General features: G+C 43.9%; 1 protein-coding gene across 1 annotated transcript in view; it reads left to right on the top strand.

Moving 5' to 3' along the window:
* Positions 1–950: 950 nt before the first annotated feature.
* Positions 951–18,375, top strand: part of luzp1 (leucine zipper protein 1) — a 49,856-nt gene continuing 32,431 nt past the window's right edge. The window contains exon 1 of the mRNA XM_030443906.1: positions 951–1,421. The gene's annotated coding sequence lies outside the window, so the exon portion shown is untranslated. The remainder of the gene's footprint in view (positions 1,422–18,375) is intronic.

The raw sequence follows: 18,375 nt of genomic DNA, 5'->3' as shown, positions 1-18,375 counted from the left end.
AGACTGAGGTATTCGGGTGATTTTGTAGGGGAGTGAGTTTTATCAAACAACCACAGTAGGCCCGGATTTGTTTGAAGAATGATTGTGACTGGTGGTTTCCTACACAGAGCTTGCATTTCACTAACGATCAAAACATTTGGACAAAATTAGTCAGACATCGCTTATAGATTAGTCATTCTAAACTGGCACCTTGAGAGTTTTGCTTTGAAAACACAGAGACAAAAACATATTGGTTGGTTGGTGGCTTGGTTTGTCAGCAGGATTACACAAAAACTACTGACCAGATCTCCACAGAACTTGTGTCTCGGCCCAAATGTACAGAGTGAACAATCACACTAGTGAAAAGGCACAAGGCGGAGTATTCACATGACATCATATGTGTGTTATTAACACAATATCGATATTTCATTTGTTGACATCACGGTTATCGGGAATATTGTGAGATGGCGACCAACAAGTCCTGTTTACAGATTTATACCCCAGAGTAATCCATAACTCTGCAGGTCTTGGGTGTTTCATTAGTATTGCTATGAGCGCAAACAAACAAAAAAGGCTTCCAATGACACAAACGCGAGTTACAATATGCCCATGCTACCGGAAAAATACTTTTATAGTTATTTCTACCAGTACTTTTCACCCATTTTGCTGACTTTAAGACTCCTGTAACAATGCTACAGTTGATACTCGTGGAGTTAATCGTAACTTTATGACTCTGTTGGTGATATATCCTGTATAACTACTTTTTTTAAAATATTGTAACATAGACTTGATACACAATGGAAAGCTTAATGGTACTTTATATCCCCAGTGGTATTATTATATTATTACAGTGGAGGCTCATGAGGCTATATCCTGACCTTGTGCTGTTTAATTCAAATATATTTATATGTGTGTGTGTGTGTGTGTGTGCAGAGAGAGAGACGCATTAGCTCAGTCTATCCTCTGAACCTCAGCTCGGCTCCGGTTCCTCCCCACCGGCCAGACTCTGCGCATGTTATGAGGGCGAGAGAGGCGGGACCTCGCAGCCGGGAAGGGCGTTCTCTTTGCGGTCAGACCGGGCAGAGTCATCCCGAGGGGTGGGTCCTCCGGCAGCAGAGAAGGAAAACCCACCTTTTTTCATTGTTAAGGACGCGGTGGAATGTGATGGTTTGATCCCGTACGAGCCAGGGAGGGGAATATCCGAGAGGGGACCGACGAAAGTGGTTTAGGGGGGAAAGCCAAAAGAAAATCTTCCCCTCGCTGTCGCCTCCAGCTCCCCGGTGGTTATCTGAGAGTATGTGGATGAACTTGTCCTCGCCGTGTCGGCAGCAGCAGCAGCGGCAGCAGGAGAGAGTCCCACCGTCCGCATGAGCTCAGACCTTGTGAAGTTGTGGATTTTACCGTGGCGTTTTTAGTCCCGACCCGACGGAGGACCAGCCGAGGTAAACTTTGAGTCTTTAATGTTTTCGGGTGTTTGTTTTTAGGAACATGGGGGGGGGGGGGGGGTTCAGACAGCGGGGGCTTCCTGAGTTTGGACCCAGCGAGTCGGGACTGCAGAAGTCTGAACTGCGGCAAGTTTTTCAACCCTCCTCCTCCTCCTTGTTCTTCGCCTCCTCCTCCTCCTCCTCCTCTGCTCGTTTTGTAGCCAAAATGTAGCATCCAGGACTGCGGCGGAAAAAAAAAAACTCAGGTGGTTGTCACTGTGGCGCCGCAGAGAGAATTCAAACCCTGACTGTAGTACAGGTTGAATAATTAGTTTCAGTGGTCACATGTATGTACGCACTTTTATAACGCCAGGCTGCTGCTGTAATTACAGCTGAGCCCAAGACTGTGGGGTTTGGTGAAAAGGGAAAAAAAAAAACCCAACACGTTCAAACAATGTCAGTGTCCTTTACTTGTTCTCCTTCCCTCCATGAGGCCTAGTGTTTGTATGGCAGCCGGTGAGGAATATGAACTTGTGCTGTGGTTCCCCTGAATGGGGGAAAAGGGTGTTTTTACATCCAAACATGTTTCACTTTCTTTTGTTGACATCTGGTATCAGCCTCATGAGCTCTCCTCCTTCAGCAGGAACACTGTGTTTACCCACGCACACTGCATATTTCCCACTTTCCACATCATTGTGTATGATATGTGGTAGTTATGATGCATGCAGATATGTTAGATGTACAAGAGCCCGATCGATCAATCGGCTGACGCATACTATCGGCCAGTATCGGCCAATTACTCATATGTTTTTCCAAGAGATTATGGCGCAGAGCAAGATTCTTAGGGTATTTCCGGAATCATTAAATTACGCGTGAAGGGGCAATAATGTCTCTGTGGACAATGTCGTTGATTGTTAAACCGTAAAATATCCCGCCTGCGTTAAATATCATCTTCACAAGTGTTTGATTACCACATTTGAGGGATCGCTGTAAAAAAAATATGTGTATATCGGCAGATATATCTCTAAGAATCTTTTACTTAATGTAATACCGGCATTGGCATCAGCCCCAAAAATCAAGTATTGGTCGGACTCCAGTGCATGCTGTTCATGTGAGTACAGGAAGTACTCTATATTATCTGGCTTAAATAAATGCTGGGGTTAGTTTAATCACACTTTGAGCACTATGAAATCCCAACTGGGCATAAAAGTCACCAGAACCCAGAAATAGACTAGTGCAGGCCATAGACCTACCAGTGAGAGGGTATTATGGTCAAGATCACCTGTATTTTCTGAACCTGTAATGATAAATGAGTTTGAGTGCACATGTTGTGTGTTTTTGAGTCAGTTTGAGACGGTGGACAACCTCAGTGTAACCACACAGAGAACTGCGTTCGCCTCAGAGCTAAGTGCTGGATGTTGGTTTGAAAACTAATGGCAGGGCTCCAGACTAACTTTTTATAGTGGTTGCCCTGATGTGCGCCTAACTTTTACATTCAAGTGCACCAACACTATACCAAAACATAGATTTATTAACACATGATGTAAATAAATGTCAACCGGAATAAAGGTCAAGGAAGGTAAAGAAATTACCATATCCCTAGTGAAAGATAAATGCTAAATTTCAGGCGCACCATTGCGAGCTGATTTTTTGGGTGCATGTGCAACCAAATAATCGCACCCTGGAGCCTCAAATGCTGAAAGTTGGTAATCGATATGATGCTTTTGTCTGTTTATATAAATATCTTTGGTGTTTAAGACAAAACACGCAATGCGAAGATATCATCTGCAGCTTTGGGAATCTGTGAGGGCTATTCCTCACAACTTTCTAGCAGTTATGTTAGACTTTATTAATCAAACTTGATGATCAATCAAACAATGACTAAGACATTCAGAAGTTGCAGCCCTGCTTTGGTGATTTGTCAAATCAATGAACGGTGCGGCAAGACATGTTTGTTTGGTTCTGAGTATGTGTTTGTTTTCGTTCACATGAGGTGGAATGTGTTGTGCGGCGCTGGCAACGCATGCATGTATGAAACCCAAAGTGTGAACAGTATGTGCCCTGTGCTGCCTCACCCGAACAGTAATAGAGGAGTGTGTGTGTGTGTGTGTGTGTGTGTGTGTGTGTGTGTCAACAGAAGAAAAGGTAGTTGTAGTGGTGGAATACTGATCTGCCAGGTGGGGCTCGTAAAGAGCAGCACAGGGAGGGAAGGAGATGGAGGGGACCTGCCTTGACCTGTTTCAGACATGAAGGAGACCAAAAAAAAAAAATCACTGATGACTTTCCAGTAAGGCTCGCCCTCCCAGCCAGCTGTAGATTATACCAGCTGAGCTACCAGCTCGTGCTGCTGGGAAGCCACTTTCCTCTTGGATTCGTGCACGGACACTTGCAATAGCAGCTCGTCATGGTGGTAGACGTGCGAAAAGGGTTTTCCTACGGTATTTTGAGGGGGATTATCGCACCGCATGTGGAGGGAATGTCTGCACTTTGAGCTGTCAGTTTGGAAATGTTGGGAGAAATGCAAAGGGAAAATTAAATGAGAGTAGCAGCAAAGTGAAGAGTGAGATGTCTAAATTTTCCCTCATGGCTTCTTGATCCATGCATTTACAGTCTTGGAGAAACTGGGCTCCAAGTTGGGTTCGGTTGGATTGGCTCTCAGGGGGGAGAGTTCCCAGAGGACGGATGCTCTCCTCTTGACATTCATCCCAGTAAGTGAACACGACTGCTCAGTGCAGTTATGGTTGTTAATGTTGACAGAGTGGGAGTGCCATCACCATCACTTACTTGTTTAGTGATCTTTAAAAGTGAACGTCGCACAGAGTTCGCACCGTGTCCTGTCCAGGAGTTGTCGCCTGCCATGCAAAGTAATAATCATACCCCTCTCCCTTCTCTTTTACGACCTGGGCTATACCACGCATGATTGGTTTTCCACTCCGCAGAACCCCGCGACCGCCCTATGAAACTGCCTGCACTGCTTTGGGTGAAACCAAAAACTAATCATTATGGGTGTCCAATAAGGGTAATTATCAGACTAAGCACTGGACCTGGGGATTACGGAGTGGCTAAATGACTGCTCTGGGGATTAAATTAAAATATTGAGGTTTTCTGCCTGGGAGAATCAAACCGCTGGGAATGTCAAGCCCAGCCTGTTGGTGGTAGTATTACTGCCACTCGGCACATCAAGGTTTATGCACAGAGCCCCCGCTGTGAGTGTCGGAGCGTCACATCAGTGTGGAATTACACGGCCACTGACGTCATGTGCTGCAAGTGGCTGCAAAAAAGGAAGGATATTGTTGATGCTTAGCTTGATCGTCCTGTATTATTTCAGTCATCAGGCAGCATTATTATCAAACTTCACAAGACGGGTCAGCGAAATTCGATGCTGAAGATAAGTAAGCAGTCAAGCCAACCAGCAAATGTTTGACATTTTGCCTGAAATATGACTGAAACACCCAATAAATTAATAAATGGAGCAGTCAGTGCCAACATGGGCATGCGTGTGTCCTCTGCAGTGTAACCTGCACATCGTAATGAGCTGTAATGGATAGCTTGGATAGAATTTTGGACCGGATGGTGTTGGTGTTGGTTATTATTAGTGGCAGACTCGGGCCTCTTTAAAATAGTACAGATGAATCATGGTCTCTTCTAGGCTCGTATTAAAGCCCACACACACAGCTTGTGAGTGTATATCCTTTTGTGAGTGTGTGTCTGCGTGTGTGTGTTTTGTGATAATGCAATAATGGGCTCGGTATCCGGGACAGAGGCTGCTGTTGACAGTACGCAGGCCAGCTGGAGTTGCTGTCTGTATATGGGATGACTTGCAGGAGGATGGCTTAATGCCACAGTCAGCGTGTGTTTTCCGAAAGGTCTGGTTGTTGAAGGTGGGAAGAGTTTAAAGGATTGGTCGAAAAATCAATTACAATCAAGAGAAAATTAAGATTTTTCAAGCAAAACCTCTAAACATCTCCTTCCAGATGCTTCATTGGTCTATTTGGTCTCTCTCGTCTATTGAACACACATTTATTTTCCCTTATTCCCTCTCTTCCCATTCCTCTATTCCCTGCCAGCTTTCTTTATCAGTGTAGGGCCAGTGACAGGGAAGGGCTCTGTGATTTCAGCTGGAGTTCAAACTACTTGAACTTTGTGTGTATTCTTGGGGTCGGTGTGTATGTGTGTGTGTATGTGTGTGTGTGTGTGCGCGTGTGTGTGTGATCATGCGTGTCTGCGTGCCAGAGCACTTTTCCTCGATGCTGTTCCCAGCCATGTCGATCTGTCATCGGATACTAGAGACTGAGGGTGTCAATCACTCAGCGAGTAGTGGAGAGAAGTACATCCCAGCTCTAAGCGTTCACACGCCTCGCTCGGGGCTCTCATTAACACGTACACGACACACCGAGCAACAGACATGTGCGCTCACTCTTCAAGATTTCTCCGGCGAAAGAAAGAACGGATTCTGTTCATGCAACTTCTTCTGCGTGTGTGCGAGTGTGAATGAATCCCCCCTCGTTAGTCCTCCAAAGCGTGCCAAACGGCCTCCTCATTATCAGCCGCTCTGGTGGGCTTTCTGTGCTGTGTGGTGGTGTGGTCGCTCGGAGAGGCCATAACATAGAATATGACGTGGCATTAGGATTGGGCAATTTGGATAAAATGCATGTATGTCGTTTCATATCGATTAATTCATCTTCTGCTTAAAAATCTGCTCAGAAGCTGTTGAGAGGTGGAAGATAACCAGACAGCGGTATTTTGTTTTGGGTGAAGCCAGTGAATCAGATGCCTGACAAATAAGGTGTTTCATCGCATTATTGCACAATTCAATATGACCATAAGTCATGATTCTTTGCTCATTAATTATTTTCCAGTCCAGTGTTCAGCGTCATTGCAAGGCTTTGTCACCGTGAGTCCTCGCTCACCAGTCCGCCAAAGTGACATCTCTGGTATTCACTGACCTGTAAAAAGATTTTATTGACTCACTGGGTAGTTATCAAGTCTGTTACATGAGCAGCTGGTTATGAAATTGGAATGTTTTTGGCAAACAAGGCTGTTGTTAAGTGATCGACTTTGTGCACTCGGCACAAATGTTTGGTCGGAGCCAAAATCTGAGGCTCCTAGATACTGATACGAATGAATCATCAAGTCTGAGGAAGAACGTGTGAAACATTTACTGAAACTTAACTCTGACCTCCGCTCCCTTTGTACCGCGCTGTACTCTGAATGACACATTTCCATTTCCTTATATTCTTTTATATGTGTCAAGCTGGCAAGCCATTCAGCTTAGCATGTTTGGCAGCTGGATGTTGCATTTCCCCTCGTCATTATCGAGAAATCCTGACAGCTCAGCGGGGAGCTATTATTGTACATTCCTAATTGTGTTAGTAAATCCCTTTGAAATACATGTAGCCGGAGGTCTACTATGTCAAGAGAATAAGATGACAGCATATATATGACCTTTCAGTTGCTAAATTTATCTTATTATGCTATGTCATAGGGTTCACTGTACAGATTGTAAAGCCCACTGAGTCAATCTGATTGTGATTTTGGACTATATAAATCAAATTGATTTGATTTGATGGGCATTTCAAACAAGAATGCAATTCAGTAGTCAAAGGAAGCCAATAACCAATAACCAAATCCTAACTCCTCAATCATGTCAACACCAGTGCAGTATTAGTAGGCTATATTGCGATACACAATATTTATATGTAAATATATCTTGAAATCTCCTCAAAAGCACATAATGCAGCTCAATGCTAGGACATGGTGACAAAACCAAACATCACATTACCTCACCTTTGAGCCATCTATAATGTGGATATAATGACTCAGATCACAATGGCAAGTATGGTAAGTTTACTATAATGCAGCTTTTAAATGAGGAGGAGACAACACTAATGACATATCACAATGTAACAATATCCTTAAACTGAGCTATAGTCTCATATCACAGTAATGATATGATGCCGATATATTGTCCAGCCCTAGTATGTGAGCAGAGAACTTAGAAGTGATGATAAATGATAAAACCGGCTCAGATTCTGAACACTGCGTCTCAAAACACATGTCTTCAATGCTCCCACACCACTGTTATCTATCGGCTGTAATGCAGACTTGTACCAGACTTCCAAACAGGTTGCTAGTGCCATATTTTAGGAATTTGAATTTATGAACGTCGCTCCCCTGCAGCCCTCAGAACCAGGCAGCTGCCCTGCTGTTGACCATGTGATGGTTCTTAAGATTTGGTAACTGAAGGGGGGGGGGGGGGAACTCATCATCTGGTCTTCATTTTGGCTCCCCAGCTCTCCACCATTTCCTTATCACATGGGAACAGAGACGGACATAGTTAGCGTTTGATGTAAATGCTGTAATAGCATGTATTGTATTATTATTATTTTTTTCTAGCTTAGCCACTGCTGTCACTTCCTAAGGTGATCTTGAAACTTAATAGACCTAAAAATTTGCTGTTTCTAGCTTTGAAATTTGAGTATTTTCTGGTTTATTTAATCCTCTATGTAAAAAGGAATAAAGTAAAGTATCTTTGGGTTGGAAAAAAGAAGACATTGGAGGATGGCATTTTGGACATTGAGAACCACTAATCGACATTTGTCACGACCCTAAATCTTAAGCACACTTTGAATCAGGTGGTTTAAACTTCACATTTTAGTCTGAAGGTTTCCCATCATCTTTCGAAGTCTCATATTTTCTTCTTGCTGTTGCAAACAAAATCCTCATTTATCGTCAGTGCAACCAAATTGCAGCTTAACACAGAGTAAACATAGTTGACACTGACTTCTTGTCCTTCTGTCAAGTTGTCTGTTTCACTCAAACCCTCTGCTCTCCGTGCTGAGGGCTAGTTGATTTGGCAAAACACTCCTGCCAACAATGTATCAGTGGCTGTTGGATATACCCCGATAGCTGCAGGTGATAAGTCCTCTAATGTTTAATCGGCCTGCCCAGGCCCGCTGCCCCACATGGCTGGAGTTTGGACCACGTTGACTCATAATGCGGGTCACCCTGCTACTGTGTTTGTGTTTTACATGCTGTCAGGTTGACCTGAAACACAAGTTTCCTCTTTTGGTTTTAATTTTTTTTTCCAACTGGTTCCTGCGTGGGGTTTAGGTTTCTGTTGGACCTTTCAGCCTCCAATAAGTTGTTTTACAGAAGCTTCCCTGTGCGCCTGTTTTGTTCCTACACTGTACAGGCTCCCGCAAAAAAAATGTCTACCTCGTCAATCTGGGAAGGAAAGAAGGGAAAGAAGTGCAAAGGAAACAGAGTTCAAAAGCATGTAGGAGGCACAGCAAGGTGGAGGGAGGGAGGGAGGGAGGGAGGGGTGAAAGGGACGGAGACATTTTAACAGAGGAGAACTAAAGTTAGGACATTTCTTGTAAATTCCTCAGCAACACTTTTATTTTTTTAGGTGTTCTCTTCAACAGGCTGATATTTTCCCTCGCTCCTTCTGATTGTTATCTTGTCTCACTCACTCTCTCCCTCTCTTTTTCGACCCCCCCCCCCTTCCTCACCCCCTATTCCTGTCACTCCCCCTTGTCCCGCCTGGTCCAGGAGTATTTTTGGAAGTTAATGAAAAGAGAAATCCGAACCGCTTACCCTTAAAAGGCATGTCTGGGTCAGCTGGGTGGAAACTTGTGTTATTAATGTCCTTAACTTTTTTTCTGTGTGAGTGGGTCATCTGCGATTGTAAGTATGCGTGCGTTCGGGGCTGCGTACAGCGCTGGAATGCTGTGGGTTGGGGGACCAGAAGGGAAGGAGGGTGGGCTAGTAGCGAGCAGACCTACGTCTTCAGGAAAGGAGGGGGGTTCAGGGGCATATTTGACATATTTCAGGAGCCATTCCAGTCTGGTTCGAGATGCATTCTTCTTCCTGGAGATCTGGCCGAGCGGCCAGATGGACAGCGATCAAGGGAGGAGAAGAAAGGTGAACATCATGCTCTACTTCCTATCAGTCTCGTGATGCCGGTGGTGGAGGATGGCACAGACTACACATACCGAGCAAAAGCTAAAAAAAAAATAAAAAAAATACCACCTCAATAATAACATCCTTAAAAGGCTAAATGTTGAACCAAAGTCCTTCACCCAGCAGCAGGGTTTGTGTGTCTTGAGTAGCATCGTTACAGTGTAATGTGTGTTTATATGCTGAGAGCTGTAATATGTCTCTTTCAACCTCTCTTCCGTAGCATTATAGTTACTGCTTCTTCCCCCTAGAATTTATGATGTCTTAGCCTGTTATTTGCAGTCGGACGGCTACTGACTGACGTGACAGCGGTTGGCAGGAGTTCATGGTGGCGGTACCAGTCCAGTGCTCGGCAGAGTTCGGGTTCATCGTGAGGTCTCAAGCCTGTACTGAGGGCCCGGTTGGAGAAATAGTGTACAACATTAACTCATCATAGTTTTATTATTCATTATTGGCTTTTATTGAGTCTCAAATCCAAATGACACTAAACTGATGAAACAGCCAACAATTAGAAACATCAAATGCATTGGTGGGTCCCGACTCTGGTGCTTCTGTTTCTGGGTGAGGCCCGGAGAGACGACATCAAATGCTCCTGCTGTCTGTCTCTCTTGTGCTTTTGATGCGTCTGATGTCTCCTATGTTTTGATCTCGCAAAAAAAAATTTAGGGATTAGGGAACCACCTCGAGTGTGACAAATGAAAGGAAAAACCCAGAATAAGTAAGTTCAGAACAAATAATGCAGAGGCTCAAAGAATGAAGGGTTTGATGAAAATAGTGACAACCCAGTTGAAAACCTACGGGAGACTTTGGAACAATGTTTTAAACAGAATTCTCCGTCAAAACACCAAATGAGGGCAAATCCGCCAAGTTAGAGTGGCATAGACTTGAAGCAGCGAATCTGTTGTGGCTGCCTGAGGTGGTTCAACGTACTTGGACACTTTATGTTGGTTTTTTTCTTTAATGTGTCACCTATTTGTACTCTCACTCACACGTTTTATGATATCCTTTCTTTTTTATTCACCTCAACAGGAGGAAGTTGAGTAAAATAATTTGTGAACAGACTGAGACGTTGAGGAAAAGGAAAGTTGGACTTTGGATTAGTGATACTTGTGTCAACATCCTTAAAAGTGGCGTTCCTAAATGGACTTTGCCGATGTACAGTGAAGCTGTGTGGGTGTGGATGTTTGTTGGCCAATGATCATATGTGACTGGAACAGTCCGGGGGTTTTCATCTTCACATGCTCTTCCTTTGCAAGGGAGCCATGTAATGAAGCTCTGGTCCCTCCACCTTGACTGTACGAGGGCTATGCACACTCTCACATCGTCCACACACTCTCACACACTCCTGTCTGACCTGCTCTAATCCTTGGATCTACAGGGTGGCTCTCAAAATAAAATTCCTCCTGCAGATTATTTTTCTTGTGATCAGAAAATATACATGTTCTCAGGGAGAGGAATGCCGAGACGCTGTGGCGGCCTGGAGATTGCTCACTTCCCACTCTTTTCTTCCTCTCATTCTCGCCTGTTTTGGCGCCTATGTTAACTTCATTTTTCAGTTCTTATTCACACTGTAGACACTTTTCATGTCTGTGAACTTTATCTGACTTTCCTAAGCTGCCTCATTTTCTGTTTGTCTTTTGTTTTTCACCTACCCTCATGGTAAGATGTTTTTCTTCTTCCCCACATACATCCTTCCCTCTGTTAGCCCATCCATCCATGTATTAGCGTGTCTGGTTTTCGGAGCGTTCATCATTGCGGTGCTGATGCATGCAGACCCCGACTGCTAGGCTATTTTCAGCCTCTCCTTCCCCTCTTCTGTACCCTTTTTCGCCCCCTCTTTTCTGCTTTGGTTTTATTTTGGAAGAGATCTCCACACTGCTGCCTTTTGTAAAGGGCAGCTGAGGGCTGGGTTGGCTGGTTTTCCCCTAAATGCCAGCATTGCTTTTTGAGCTCCTTGTCGTGCTAGCTGTCCCAACCAGGGGAAGTGAAGCAGCACAATGTGAGCCATGGCGAGGCCATAAAAGTGCAGCTTGTACTCGAAAGACAAACCCTTTCAAGTATGAGATTTTTTGCAATCGTGATAGAACTGTAATAAAGAAACATACAGGAAAAGGGGAAAGAGAGAAGGGAATATGACATGCAGCAAAGGCAACAAGGACACCCCACAAATGATTGTTTTACTTGATTAATTTGTCAACTGACTTGAAAAATGGCCTCAGCTTCCCAAAACCTAAGGTGATTTCTTGAAATTTTGGCTGCAACTAACTAATTTTTCATTAATCTGCTAATTATTTTCCTCAATCAATTAATCATTTTGGTTTATAAACCATGAAAAACTGAAAATCTTTGACCCAGTTTCCAAAAGTCCCAGGCAACAAGTTTTAACATCTTGTTTTGTCCCACCAACAATCCAAATCCCCGAAGTATTCAGTTTATTGCAATGCAAGACCAAGGAAAAGTACATTTAGATCCTGTTTTGCTCGATTTATTGACTAACTGACTAATCGTCTCTGTACTTAAGCTCAGTTTGAAATAGTCTGAGTCACTGGAACATCTCTGTGTTGACCTTAATACACTGGATCACTTGCAGTGATAACCCGCATACTGTACCAGGCTGAAGCAGAGAAACACACACAGCGACTCAGACTCTGAGCGAGTCATCGGCTCCCCTCTGGTGGTCCCTTCATCTGCCCTGCACTTCTTTTCTCCCCCTCTCTCTGTGCGTCACTGAAAGTCAACTAACATTTGGATAACAAAGACACCATTTAACCAAAATGTCATCATTCACCTTATCGTCCGACGCTTTCTTTTTGTGTTGTGATTGCTTCGTCGGTCAAGTGTGCGCTCATCGCTGGACGGCACATTTTAAAGTGTTGTAGCATCGAACGTCCAACTCGCCCACAGTAGAGTTGTGTGTTTGTGTGGGCATATATGTGCGTGCATGTGGACACAGGAGCCTCACAGGAATCCCATAACCCTCCTGAGTGGCTCATTTGTGCACTGTGGAACATTGTGGAATACCAGGCATATTTTATGATCCAACTTTCAGCCGGCTCCCTCTTTTTCTCCCAGCGTCTGGGTTTATTTGTGAAACTAAGCCAGTCTTGGCCATCCGGGCCCCCTCCTTCCCCCCTCAGCAGAACATTTAAACATTTTAGACATGTAGCTGATGCCTTTATTCACGGTGCAGCATGCCGCTCAGGCCAATTTGGCTGAGGAACGAACTTGAGGGTGATGATTGACACGGTTTTCTACAGGTTACACATGTGGGGAGACATGCATGTATATGTGTGAACCCTTGTCTTGTGGCCTTGACAAACAGGCCCACCACATGCGGTGATGTGTTTTGACTGCCGGGGCAAACAAGGGTACAGCAGAGCTTGATGCCCGCGGTAAAGATTGACTCCCGCCCACCCACTTGGACAAACTCGCTGTAGTTTTTACCTCCTTGTTTTCACCCTCTAGTCGTACATTTTTCCCCCCTCTCTCCGTCTAAACCTCAAAAAAAAACTTTCAACCTCCTGTTGTCTTAAACGCTCTCAGCCTCTCTCTCTCTCATTCCATCTCTATTACGGCCTCCCTTTCCGCTTTCTCTCTCTAGGTGTGGACTGCACAGAAAGAATGCGGTTAAATTAGTGCTTTATCTCTCCTGCCAGCCAGCTGCATCTGCACTTCCAGCCATGCCAAGCGTTTGAGACACAATTGACCTTAAAAGGAAACAATAGCAGCCTATCAATTCTGCTCTGCCAGTCAAGGAATGGCTCGCTGCTGCATGGGCAGGGTCCGGCTCGCACACACAACACAAGGAAGTATTTGAAAACTGAACTTTTAAACGGCCGGGAAATAAGAAAGTTATGTGTTTCTTGTTATTTTAATAGGTGTGTACTGTGTTTACAGGGCTGTAACCAGGATTTTAGAAATACCGGGGTTGTGAGTGTGATTCCCCCTAACACAAATCTACCCCCCTTAGAAAATGTTGATCAGGTAACCTAATGTTATTCTCATAGTAGAGGTCTAGATGCTGTTTTAAAACCTACATTCTTTATTTGTAGGCATAAAGGGTGAAGTCTCCTTTGTCTAAAAGTATATTGTGGGCGCCTTCAAATTCAATCATGATATAAAGTCCTCAGGTCTTCTGATCTTCCAGAAATTATGATCCAACCTTAAATCAGCTCTCTCTTATTCCATCCAGCATCTATTTTGTACATGTGACCTCCAGTCCCAGCTCCACAAAACCCCCAAAGTTACAGAAAATGTAACCCCGTCTTTAATAAAGGTGCAGTATGTAAGAATTTTATTTTAAAACCTGAAACAGATTTTTGAAACAGATGTCTGTTAGACAAAACAACAATCTGAAGACACCAACTTGGGCTTAAGAGAATTGTGAGAAGCACTTTTCACCACCTTTAGACATTTTCCCGAGCAAGCGGTTCGTCAAATTAATCAATAACGACTATAAAATGACGTCTACAACTCAGTCGTACCATCATAATTGAAAATGCAGACTCCTTGTTAGTTGAATGAGAATGTAAAATGCTTTGAAATCACATTTGTTAGATTTCCCTTTTCGCAGGCAGGCTGAGTCTTGTTTCATTAAAATAATGGATCTGACCTTTGAAAGACTCCTTACATTTTGCCTAGTTTACACCCCAGGAGGTTCCTTTTATATTTGAGCGATTAGGCAACAGAGGTGCTCCATGACATTGCAAGTTGTCATATTACTGTTGTTGTGTGAATGAAAAATAGTCGACACTAATCTGTGCCGTCAGCACTAAGTGTGTGTGTGTGTGTGTGTGAATGCCTCAGCTGTTGTTTGAAGGAACAGGGAGGGCTGAACACTTCAAGTCATTAGATATTAAGACAGGTTCTGCAGGTTCACAGTGAAGTCAAAGGGGTGGATGGTTTTCCATCTGACAGCTCATCAGCTTGTAGACAAATTCTTACCCCACCTTGATGCTAAGCTGGAATGCAAATAGCAGCAGGAGGAATGCTGCTCTTAGGCTTCGGTGGCAGCGAGTGAAAAATTGATCTCTTCCCCTATTCTTCTCTGGTGTTCCCTCCTCCTTGCTTTTGTTAGCTCCCTCTGTCTGGATCCCTGCTTCCTGTCTCTCCCCATCTTTCTCCTCACTGTGTATCTGCTCCCCTCTTTTTCCCCTGTCCTTCTCTTTCGCTCTCTCTCTCCCTCTCTCTCTCTAGGCATCCTGTTCACTGTGTTTGATTTGGGCATTCCTTTCCTCCCCGAGCAGACAAAACAACCCCAGACCTCTCTGAACTGCAACCCCCAGTGCGCACGCACACACACACACACACACACACGCACGCATGCACACGCGCACTCACACACACACACACACTCTCCCTTCTGCTAATCACACACAGGAAATGGACTCCCATGCAAACGAGGCCCGCCTGGCCGGTGGAGCCCAGGATGGAGTTTCAGGGCCTTGAAATGTTCTCCAGTGGAGGAAATTGAACATGATCTCTCTCTTCCCCCTTCTTTCATTCTCCCTCGTTTCCTCTCTTGTTTTACCCGACATGGTTCCTCTGCCCCTTTTTTCTTTTGACACTCTCTTTTCCACGCTGCATTTAAATACATGCAGAATGTGCCATTCAGACACATAGAGTTTCTCCTTAAAAGCGTTGATGAATATGACATTTTCGGTGCCATTTATATGTGATATTCTATATTTGGAGACGTTTACCGTATTGCTTTGTATGGTAAACATCTGAAAATCTATGTTAAAATCATCGAAGGATCAGTAAACCCAAAAAGGAAATATCTGCCATTATTTACCAAGTTCCCCAGCAAAGCAGTGTTGCAGCATTCTCCGAAACAATCGAAGTAACGCCAAAAAAACACCAGAAAAAACATCATCCAAGTCTTTAGAGTCCCAGACATCCCAAATTGATTTGATAAGATGTTGTTTACACACTTGACAAGCAGTTGAGCTCTTGCCCCCAATCCAGATGGTGTGCACTCTAATGCTTTTTTGCTCAGCAGCTACAGTGAAGATTTTGGCTTTGAAAAGGGTGCAAATAACATCTATTCAAATCAATTTGCGATTGGCTTCTGGAGACTTGGATTATGCTGAAAGAGATGACTGGAGCCATATGGGATTTATTTTTGTTCCTGTTGTTCTACTGCAGTAGTGGCAAAAGCTGCAACACTGTTTTGCTATGAAGGTTCGTAAATGTTTTGTGGACAACAAAACCTCACCTGACTGCATCAGCATGGGGATGACTAGATTCTAACCTAATTTAGATTTTTTGGTTGAGCTGTCCTTTGAAATTTAAACCAGCATCTTTACCTCCCCATGCAATTAGAAATATTTTTGTCATGCTTGTTGGTACCGGTCAGATCAATGTTAGGCTGATCTTTGCCAAAGTGGACTCATGTGTGGCCTTGCATGCGCTCTATGTGTTTGCAAAGTGTAAGCCTAAAAGCATACCCTGATAACTTATCAACAGCCTTCCATGATGCGTGTGATACATACTCAAAGGTAAATATTACACAATAAAATGCTTATGTAGCATGACAAATGGATACGGGACTTTCCGTTCTGTTTGACACATCAGAGTTTGTAGTTTCGGGCAAGGAATATCTTGTTGCTGTGTAATATGAGCACGCTGGCTGGACTTGCATTGCAGGTAAGGACAAGAAGTGCCAAATACTCCAAATCTATAAATATGCAGACGCGCATCTCGGTGCGGACTTGTTCTGACAGATAAGCACATTCCATATCAGCGCAGATTATACAGGAACAGCAGGCTTCCTCATTCTGTGCAATGCAAAGCATACTAAAGTGTTTGTTGTGATAAGGGACAGGACACAAAGGATATTTTAGGTGAAACGGACAAAAGATTACACTAAAACTAGAAGAGTCCTTAAAGAAATGTGTTATACTTTGAGCTAAGGGATGCACTGATACCTGATTTAAATTTGTATCTGCCATCCAAAACGATTAAACTATAATGGCTTCTTATAGGCATCTGTTTACAAATCAGGGAGCTGACAACTGTCTTTTCAGAGACAGATAAAAACCTTTTAAGGAAGAGCCACCTCAGACTTTTCCAGTTTATTCTGCTGAGTAACGTAATGAATCCTCCCCGACCTGACATGCTGTGTGCGTGAGTGGGAGCGAGGGATGAGAAGGAGACAGCTGTTTTCTGTTTTGTTCAGTTACGGGTTGGATAACTGTCTGAATGAATAGCCCCCCTACACACACACACACACACAGAAAAACATACAAACACAGACAAACATGTGGTCTCTGGTCACCAGGGTAATTGGCGTCTTCTGGATCGCTAAGAATGTGTCAAATCTCATTTTATGAAGTCGCATATTTTAATTAAACTTGAGGGTTTATCAATCACACAGCGCACCAAAAACAGCTGGCAGAATTGCACATTTTGTTTAGTACAGTGCAGAGCGCTGTCGCGTAGCGTGAGAACATCAGATGATTCAGCAGAAATCCGTGTGCTGGTGTCACGCCGCCGCCTTCGTGAATTTAACATGACGGCACCGAGAGCAGGGAAGCAGGGCATGTCTGCTTCCTGTAAAGAAAAGATGTGTAGGATTAAAAGGAAGGTGTGACAGACGGGAGCTGAGAGTGGCAGGAGCAACTGAAAGACCGATTCTTTCTGTCCATCAGTTGCTACTTACATGATCAAAGTGTCTGAGCTCTTCACCTGCCTTTACTCTCTCGCAGGCATTAAAGAACGGTCTCCCTAAACTGTTACAGGTGACTATGAAATGTACACTTTACTAGTTCATGCTCATTTCAAGCTGAAACAATTGGTCATTAATCAGATTTGATGATTATTTATCTTTAACACATTTTTTAGGCCTCAAATCAAGTGATTCCATCCTCAAATGTGAGGATATGCAGGTTATCTTGATCTTTTGTGGTGGCAAGTTTAAGATCTTTGAAGACATCACACAGATGCAAGGCTGAAGAGGAGGAAAACACATGATACTGACATCTATAGTTACGTATTGACAGCTTGCAGGATGCATGCTTATTGGCTCAGGTATTGAGATTCGATTTTAAATGACATTTTTCGAGGCAATTAAGTCGATGATCAGTGAATAATCAATCATTGGTTGCAGCACTGCATGTCTGTATGACAGTTTTTCTTCTCTATTTTTTCCCATTTAATCTGCCTTTCTCCGTACAGTAAGTCCTCATGTACAGGTGTCAAAACGGTTTCAACTCAACCTCAACTGCCTACATACTTGCTTGTTCTGTTAAGCATCCTCCATGGTCTGGAAACTGTAGATTATTAAAACTGTCTTTCATTCTGAGCTCCTCTTGGACTTTTTGGCCTAAAACATGAGCTTGGTGGTTCATTCTTTAATATATGTCTCTCTGTACAAGGGTGTCCTGTTGCTGCTTACTGTTCACAGGAATGTTCTCTTTCTCCTTCAGCCCCCCGCCCTCCTCCTCCCTATTTATCTCCCTCTACTTCCCTCTCCCATCCTTTAAATTCAGTCCAGACTTCAGTCTTAAATCTGGATTCTCTGTGCTTAACCAAACATATGGAATGCTACTGTAGTGGAATGCTTCAAGTCTGGGTTGTTTTCTGTGTGTGTGTGTGTGTGTGTGTGTGTGTGTGTGTGTGTGTGTGTGTGTGTGTGTGTGTGTGTGTGTGTGTGTGTGTGTGTGTGTGTGTGTGTGTGTGTGTGTGTGTGTGTGTGACCACGCACATGTTTTGCAGCAGATGAGAGCTTCTAAGATGATGATGATTATGATAATGGTGCGTGTGTGTGTACCACTGCCTCCCCAGAAGAACTGAATAGGGCCTTCTGTTGTCGTGGCCAAGCGCTGCTTGTCTGCTCATGCATGAGTCTATTGCAATGCCTCCGAATGCATCTCATATCTGAGCAGTTAGCTCATTCTTAGCCCGTTAGCTTGACTGTGAACGTTCTCCCCCACAGTGAGGGCATTGTCAGCCTGGCCGCAGGCTCGAGGTCTTGCCAATTGCCAAGCATAACAATGGTGAAAGATGG

This window comes from Sparus aurata, chromosome 16 (assembly GCF_900880675.1).
Source record: "Sparus aurata chromosome 16, fSpaAur1.1, whole genome shotgun sequence".
NCBI lineage: Eukaryota > Metazoa > Chordata > Actinopteri > Spariformes > Sparidae > Sparus > Sparus aurata.
Note: the sequence above shows the minus strand (reverse complement) of the source record. Positions and strands in the feature narration are given on the sequence as shown.